The sequence below is a fragment of the Eptatretus burgeri genome, chromosome 9, assembly GCF_056783735.1.
Source record: "Eptatretus burgeri isolate ZD-2024b chromosome 9, Ebu_testis_v1, whole genome shotgun sequence".
Taxonomy (NCBI): Eukaryota; Metazoa; Chordata; class Myxini; order Myxiniformes; family Myxinidae; genus Eptatretus; species Eptatretus burgeri.
Window position 1 is genome coordinate 14,617,603 of NC_140969.1, and position 8,334 is coordinate 14,625,936.

The 8,334-nt window shown below is 41.5% G+C and overlaps 2 non-coding genes across 2 annotated transcripts; both read left to right on the forward strand.

The window, feature by feature from the left end:
• Window positions 1-135: 135 nt before the first annotated feature.
• On the forward strand, window positions 136-207 carry TRNAW-CCA (transfer RNA tryptophan (anticodon CCA)). Its single transcript has one exon. It is a non-coding gene; the product is annotated as a tRNA-Trp (tRNA).
• A 7,691-nt stretch (window positions 208-7,898) lies between these two features.
• TRNAW-CCA (transfer RNA tryptophan (anticodon CCA)) lies at window positions 7,899-7,970 on the forward strand. The gene has a single exon. It is a non-coding gene; the product is annotated as a tRNA-Trp (tRNA).
• Window positions 7,971-8,334: the final 364 nt, after the last annotated feature.

Consider the following 8,334-nt stretch of genomic DNA (forward strand, 5'->3'; position numbering starts at 1 on the left):
CCACACCACGAAAATTGGGACCTCACAAATGGGGGTCCGAACAGCAGGTATCATCACTGTCCTCATTCGTCTGATGAACCCAAGAAACTTGACTGAAGTATGGAGAATTTATTATTGGGTTCCACTTGTAGATGAGATCTCGTGGCACAATGGTAGTGCGTCTGACTCCAGATCAGAAGGTTGCGTGTTCAAATCACGTCGAGATCATTTCTTTTTAAACCAACGGGTCGTTTGGGTTTTGGCTCCTTCGGGGGAAAAGAGAGACACCGTCATCTTTGAAATCTCATCATCACTTCCACCACAGAAGGTGGAGGAGGTTGTGTTTTCACCCCGTTGTGTGTGTTTGTCTGTTTGTGTGAAGGATATCTCAAAAAGTTTGGGACGGATTCGGATGAAACTTTGTGGACAGGTTCGGAATATGACAAGGACCAACTGCTCCGATTTCGGTGAAGATCCGGAACCAGAATGTGATATTTTTTTTTCAGTGATTCTTCACCATTGAGGGATCAGGCTACAAATGATATACAGCACAATATCTCAGAAAGTTGTGGACGAATTCGGACGAAACTTGGTGGACAGGTTCGGTGTGTCGCAAGGAAGAAATTATTCGATTTTGATGAATATCCGAATCCGAATCTGGATACGATAATTATTTAATTGTTAAAATGATCCTTCACGATTGAGGGATCAGGTCAAAAACAATAAAGTCCTGCACAGATACATGACAAAAGTAAATAGACACCTTAAATCAATTCATTAACCTCCGCCATCTTCGAAGATGGACGGAGGTTACTGTTTTCACCCCTTTCTGTTTGTTACTTCCGAAATCTAAAGATTTCGTCAGAATATTGATGACTTCCATTTCTGTTTGTTTGTTATCTTGCCAAAACGAAGTTTTTGCAAGATATGTAAAGGCCCGGTCACACCTTGACGTTTTAGCCAGCGATGGCAACGTATTAAAATTTATGTAAAACGCTGGTTTACGTTGAACTTTTGATGTTTTTTTAAAGATTCGGACGTATTCATAGCGACTTGGTCTTATGTATAACGCATTGGTAATGGACACAGAACGTTTCGTTGTGTTATAGATAACTTATACCAACGAATGCTGAACCTGTTGTTGGCCTACACAACCGATGCCCAACGATAGTCTAACTTAGGCATAGCGCGTTGCACGCATCGCCGACGATGTCGTGACGTAGCCTATTAAAAGGCTGATGCACAACGATTCGAATCGTAACTGCCGTAGAAATGGAAGTGACAACATCGCGGTCACACCTTGGCGATCTTGCCAGCGTATGCCGACCTAAGAAAAATGTGTCTAAAACGTTGGGGCACGTCAAATACGGTATGAGCAAGTTTGGTATACGTGAGTAGAACGCTAAAGTACGCTATCATACGTAGTAGTAAGTAGAGTACGCCAAGAAATTCTAAACATGTTCAAAATTTTACGACGTACTCGGCGTATGACACACGCTCCGCATGCGATGGGGATAAGTTTTACACACGATATGTGGACGCTTACACACGTCCACAAACGCTACTTATAAGCTACTCATAAGTCGAAACACGTCGCGGTAATGTCTTTTTACGCGAAACTTATTTCTAACTTATGTTTGACGTGCTTTGAACCAATTCTTTACGTAGTCCCAACACACATCGACGTATGTAGACGTATTCCAATGACGTCTTCCGGTCGACAAAAAAAATAAATTGACGTGTTTCTAGCTTACAACTGCCATACAAAGACGTGTTCCCAGCGGTTTTGGGAATTGGTATATAAAAATGCTGCTCATAAAAGGGGAACCCAACAGTGTTTTCGAGTCCTTTTTGAGTCGATGTCCATGTCAGCAGTAACAGTATCAGTATCAGTATTAGTATTAGTATTAGTCGTAGTTTGTTCATGTTGGCAGTAGTAGGTGAGTGTGAGGGGGAGGGTGTGGGTTATGATGGATCGTCCTTGCGTTTAACGATTTAAATGATAAACTCAACGATTTAAATGGCTGCATCTCCACTATTGAAAGTAGACTCTTGCGCTCAACAATTGGATTTTTTTTTTACACTCAACGACTTTTAAACGGTGCCACTCAGCTATTTTCATTGTTTACAATGAACGATTTAAATTGCTGTCACTCGCCTTTGTTTTTTGACGCTGGGGTTTTGAAATTTGAAGCGTTTCTTCTGAACGTGTTAAAACGCTCAAACTCGACTATTTTAAATAGACGCTGCCGATGGACAATTGGAATCATAGCCAAGCAAGACATCGAAGTGTGAACATCCTCGTCATGCCGAAGAAAAGTTTGAAGAATGCTGCAAATAAGTGTCCTGGTCGTGGCCGTGGACGCTGACGCAAGGACGATCCATTATACCGACGTCTTTCAGCCTATGAGTAACTTAAAAGTAACGTCTGTCAACGTGTGGCAACGACCGCGTAACGTGCCAACAACACGTTAATCATAGGTTAGAAATAAGTTTTGGGTACGCTAAACATTACCTCGGCGTGTCTCAACTTATGATTAACTTACAAGTTGCATGTGTTGACGTCTGTCAACGATGGCAGACCGTGCATACAACTTGTGGCCAGCGTAGCGGAACGTGTGAGTCATACGCCGGCATACGTCGTGAAATTTCAAGCATGAAAAAAATTTGAGGACAACCAAAAAGTACAACGTTTAAAGCCAACGTACAACGACGTATGGCAGTGTTTTTCAGCGTGCTCTCGATGTTATCAAAACTTACCCATAACGTATTCAACGTGTACCAGCGTTTTAGAAAAAAAATTCAAAAATCGGCATACGTTGGCTAAAACGTCAAGGTGTGACTGGGCCTTCAGTCAGCTTGTATGTTTTTTTTGTTGTTGTTTGTTTGTTTGTTTGTTTGTCTGAAATCACATATAAAAAATTCTGCAGAGCACAGTTATCATTGGAAATTTTTGTAACTTCGCATATCAGAGGCCTATAGAAGTCCCTTTCAGTGCACAAAATTTTGAAGGTCAAGGTCAAAGGTCAAGGTCATTTTGTCGCAAATCAGGGGAGTCGACGAAACCCTTATTTTTTGAGTAATTTTGATCGGATCGTCTTCAAACTTCATGGTAATATAGCTCATGGTCTGGCGCTCAGCTGATTAATTTTTGGTGGCGATTGGCCTTGACCTTCATGGCTAGCGCCTGAGGTCAAACATATTTAACCCCAAGGTCAAATTTTCAAGTTTTAGGAACCATATCGTGTAGTACCTCAAATTGAACACCTCGATGAGTGCTTTCTAGATATGTCAAGCTTGAGACATTATGACGTCATTTGGTGACGTAATGAGGCAAACGCTTATTTTTCATGGTTACTCTGTAGAACGATTCTCATCGGAATCTCTCGTCGGCAGATATTCCTCAAGGAGTCACTCCTGGTGGATAGCAGCTCTGTTCACCTCAGTGTGACCTTAAAGAAGTCACACGTGGTCAGCTTTTGGCAAGATACGGGTCACCCTGCGGGTGACATTGTTTTTGTTTGTTTGTTTGTTGGCACGATAACTTGAGAATGGAAGAAGCTACCAATGTCAAATTACACCACGTGATTCAGGAGGGCGATGGCTCGTGCTGATTAGATTTTGGTCGAAATCGGTCAAAGGTCAAGGTCAAAGTGAGGTCAAATATTCGATTTTTGATGGTTTGGTACAGATAACTCGAGAACGGAAGAAGCTACCAATGTCAAATTACACCAGGTGATTCAGGAGGGTCGTGGCTAGCACTGATTAGATTTTGGTCAAAATCGGTCAAAGGTCAAGGTCACAGTCAGGTCAAACATCCAAAACATTCGATTTTTGATGGTTTGGTGCAGAATCATCGTAGAAACTTCAGGTTTGCGTCGCGACCTTCTCGAGAGAAAGCTTTTATTAGACAAGGTCAGAGGTCAAGTTGACGATTTCCTAAGTACCAGTCAATGACTGCTTGTTTGTTATCTTGCCAAAACGAAGTTTTTGCAAGATATGTTAGTCAGCTTGTATGTTTTTTATCTTGCCAAAACCAAGTTTTTGCAAGATATGTTAGTCAGCTTGTATGTTTTTTTTGTTTGTTTGTTTGTCTGTAATCACGTATAAAAAATTCTGCAGAGCACAGTTATCATTGGAAATTTTTGTAACTTCGCATATCAGAGGCCTATAGAGGTCCCTTTCAGTGCATAAAATTTTGAAGGTCAAGGTCAAAGGTCAAGGTCACTTTGTCGCAAATCAGCGGAATCGACGAAACCCTTATTTTTTGAGTAATTTTGATCGGATCGTCTTCAAACTTCATGGGAATATAGTTCATGGTCTGGCACTCAGTTGATTAATTTTTGGTGGCGATTGGCCTTGACCTTCATGGTTAGCGCCTGAGGTCAAACATATTTGACCCCAAGGTCAACTTTTCAAGTTTTAGGAACCATATCTTGTAGGACCTCAAATTGAACACCTCGATGAGTGCTTTCTAGATATGTCAAGCTTGAGACATTATGACGTCATTTGGTGACATTATGAGGCAAAAGCATATTTTTCATGGTTACTCTGTAGAACGATTCTCATCGGAATCTCTCGTAAGCAGATATTCCTTAAGGAGTCGCTCCTGGTGGATAGCAGCTCTGTTCACCTCAGTGTGACCTTTAAGAAGTCACACGTCGTCACCTTTTGGCAAGATACGGGTCAACCTGCGGGTGACACTGGTTTATTTTTTGTGTTTGTGAACAGTATTACGGAAAAACTCCTCGAAGGATTTCGACGAAACTTGGTGGGGGGGTTAGGTATGGTCCAAGGATCATGCCATTAAATTTTGGACTTGGTCCCCCCCCAAAAAAAAATTGTTTGAGGAAAAAAAAAATTTTTTTGCATTTCTGTATGTTTTTGGTGATTTCCAACCACCCCAAAAAAAAATTGTTACGCCCCCCCACGCAAAAAAAATTGTTCAAGAATTTTTTTTTTTGCATTTCTGCATGTTTTCAGTGATTTCCACCCCCCCCCCGCCCCAAAAAAATTGTTAGAGAAAAATACATTTTTTTTTGCATTTCTTCATATTTTAAGTGATTTCCAACCCCCCCAAAAAAAATGTTTGAGAAATTTTTTTCATTTCTACATGTTTTGAGTGATTTCCAACCGCCCCAAAAAATTGTTACCCCCCCCAAAAAATAGAGATTTTTTTTTTTGCATTTCCACATGTTTTAAATGATTTCCAGCCCCCCCAAAAAAATTACCCCCATGAAACAAAAGGGATTTTTTTGCATTTCTACATGTTCTAAGTGATTTCCAACCCACTCCCCCCCCCCACAAAAAAATAGAGAAATTTTTTTTGCATTTCTACAGATTTTAAGTGATTTCCAACCCCTCCCCCACACCAAAAAATTGTGAAAGAAATTTTTTTTTTTGCATTTCTACATGTTTTAAGTGATTTCCAACCCTCCCCCCCTCCCAAAAATAGAGAATTTTTTTTTTGCATTTCTACATGTTTTAAATGATTTCCAACACCCTCCCCCCAATTTTTTTTTTTTTTTTGCATTTCTACATGTTTTAAGTGATTTCCAACCCTCCCCCCCCAAAAAAAAAATTTTGGAGAAAAGAACGATAACTCTGTCAGCACTGTTGACATCATATTAAATGAAGAAGATATAAGGTTTACTTGAGTGACCGAGCAGTATTGGCGGCAGAGGTTTTGCACTCTCCTGAGTGCTCCCCCTCTGGTTTAATCAGTATAAAGCAAGTTTTACTGAGTGATTTGGACTGATATTCAACGATTTATTTGCAGAAACGAGATCCTGCGTCATGTGCGAAAATTAACTATGCCTCAAACCGAGGGAGCACAAGACCTTTACGATTTTCAGAGGATGAATTGCTGGACAATCAGAAGGTGGAGTCAGCCAGAGTTAGATAATCAGGTGATTGTGCAATTCACCAGCGAAGGCAAGGAATCCACAGCTTCCCATTCTGGTCGATCTGGGCACTCAGAAAGGTATCTTGGAGCTGTCAAGGGATCCATTGAGAAAACTCCCCGTTTCAAGACAGCAGATGTTGCAGAGAAGTTCCAAGTTAGCTCAAGAACTGTTGTGCAGTAACTTCATCAAATGGACTACGATGGGAGAGCAGCTCAGAGAAAATGTCTTCTTCGACCAGTCAACATTCAAAGAACGAAGTGGGCTGATGATGTGGCCAACAGACCCTTGGAGTTTTGGAAAACTGTCATTTTTTTCAGATGAGTCCCAATTTGCTCAGTTTTCTGACAGTGGACACGTGTGGGTCTGGAGACTTCCCAGTCAAGAGTTCTCTTTGAAACGATTGCAGCCAACTGTCAAACACAGTGGTTTTTCAGTGATGGCGTGTGGAGCAATCTGGAGTACTGGTCGGTCAGAGCTTGTGGAGTGGGCAGGCAATATCAACTCCACGAAACACACTTCTATCCTTGAGGAAGGACTTCTCCCTGCCTTCTCCACTGGTCAGATAGTCAAAAACAACACTGTTCATGGAAGATGGAGCTCCTTGCCACACTGCAAAAAAGACCAAAGAATGGCAGGACAGAAATGGGATCAAGTGACTTCCATGGCCCAGTCAGTCTCCTGACGTGAATCCCATTGAACACCTCTGGGCAAAATTGGATCGAGCTGTGCAGAAAATGTCCAGAAACCAACATCATTGGCAGAATTGCAAAACCTTTTGCATGAGGCCTGGGTGGAAATCCCAGAAGAGAAAATTTCGGAACTCGTTAGTTCTTTGCTTGAAAGAGTAAAAGTGTTGAAAACTGCAAATGTCAAGTCCACTAAACACCAGTGTATGTATTGAAATGGATCAAATGTTCTTCAAATGTTCAAGAAATAGATTTGGAAAAAATCATGATGTCGATTCACTTCTGTCATGTGTTTCTATCGCAAAATATTTCAAATATGTATTGGGCCCAATATGTTCTCATGGATCAGGCATTACGTGGCGGAGGCATGCACTCTGCCAAGTGCCCTTCCAGTTTCTTTTGTAATTAGAATGCAGTGAGAGAGCAGAGAAGTCAGTATTGAGGTGCTTCCTACACCTTAACATGGCGTGCGTTTAAAACATGAGAATTCTCACGGATTATTTGTTGTGCATTCAAAACATATTTGAACGGTCGACAGGAAAGTACAGTATCTTCGAGGTCTTTGGGTGTTTTGGGTCCTGGAAACTTTTGGGACATTTGTATCCTCAGGGATTTTTTTGGACTGTTGGGTCCTCAGGGACTTTTGAGATTTTTGGGTCTTCCAGGACTTCAGGGGTCTTAATGGTCTTGGAGGTCTTGAAAGGTTTTCAAAGTTGGATGTGGTCTCAACAGTACAAAGGGTCAAAAGGGACATTCCAAAAGTGCGTAATTAATGAATCGATGTACAAAATTAATAGGCAAAAAGTCGCCCCCCCCCCACACACACACACACACACACACACACACACACTCACACACACGCACACACACCTCTTCTATTGATCGTAGATTTACAGTGACGACCTTCACAGTATCATTGTGTGTGAAATCCTTCTCTCTTGCCTCTCCATCAAGCGACCTTTCGTGTTCTCTCACTGTCATGGTGGAATGAGTTGGCATCAATTAATTATTTATTTTAAACCAGACTCGATGCTGTAACGGTTGGAGTGTCCACTCTGAGTCTGGGAGATCAGCAGTTTGAACATCGGCTGAGTCATCCCAAAGACTCCAAAACACTCCCACTCCAAAATATTCAAACTCCAACACACTCAAACAATCAAAACACACCAACTCATGCAAATTACAAAACATCACCACACCACGAAAATTGGGACCTCACAAATGGGGGTCCGAACAGCAGGTATCATCACTGTCCTCATTCGTCTGATGAACCCAAGAAACTTGACTGAAGTATGGAGAATTTATGATTGGGTTCACTTGTAGTTGAGATCTCGTGGCACAATGGTAGTGCATCTGACTCCAGATCAGAAGGTTGTGTGTTCAAATCACGTCGAGATCATTTACTTTTGAAACCAACGGGAAGTTTCGGTTTTGGCACCTTCGGGGGAAAAGAGAGACACCGTCATCTTTGAAACCTCGTCATCGCTTCCACCACAGAAGTTGAAGGAGGTTGTGTTTTCACCCCTTTGTGTGTGTTTGTCTGTTTGTGTGAAGGATATTTCAAAAAGTATGGGACGGATTCGGAAGAAACTTTGTGGACAGGTTTGGAATATGACAAGGACGAACAGATTCGATTTCGGTGAAGATCCGGAACCAGAATGTGATTTTTTTTTCAGTGATTCGTCACCATTGAGAGATCGGGCTAAAATGATATACAGCACAATATCTCAGAAAGTTCTGGACAAATTTGGACGAAACTTGGT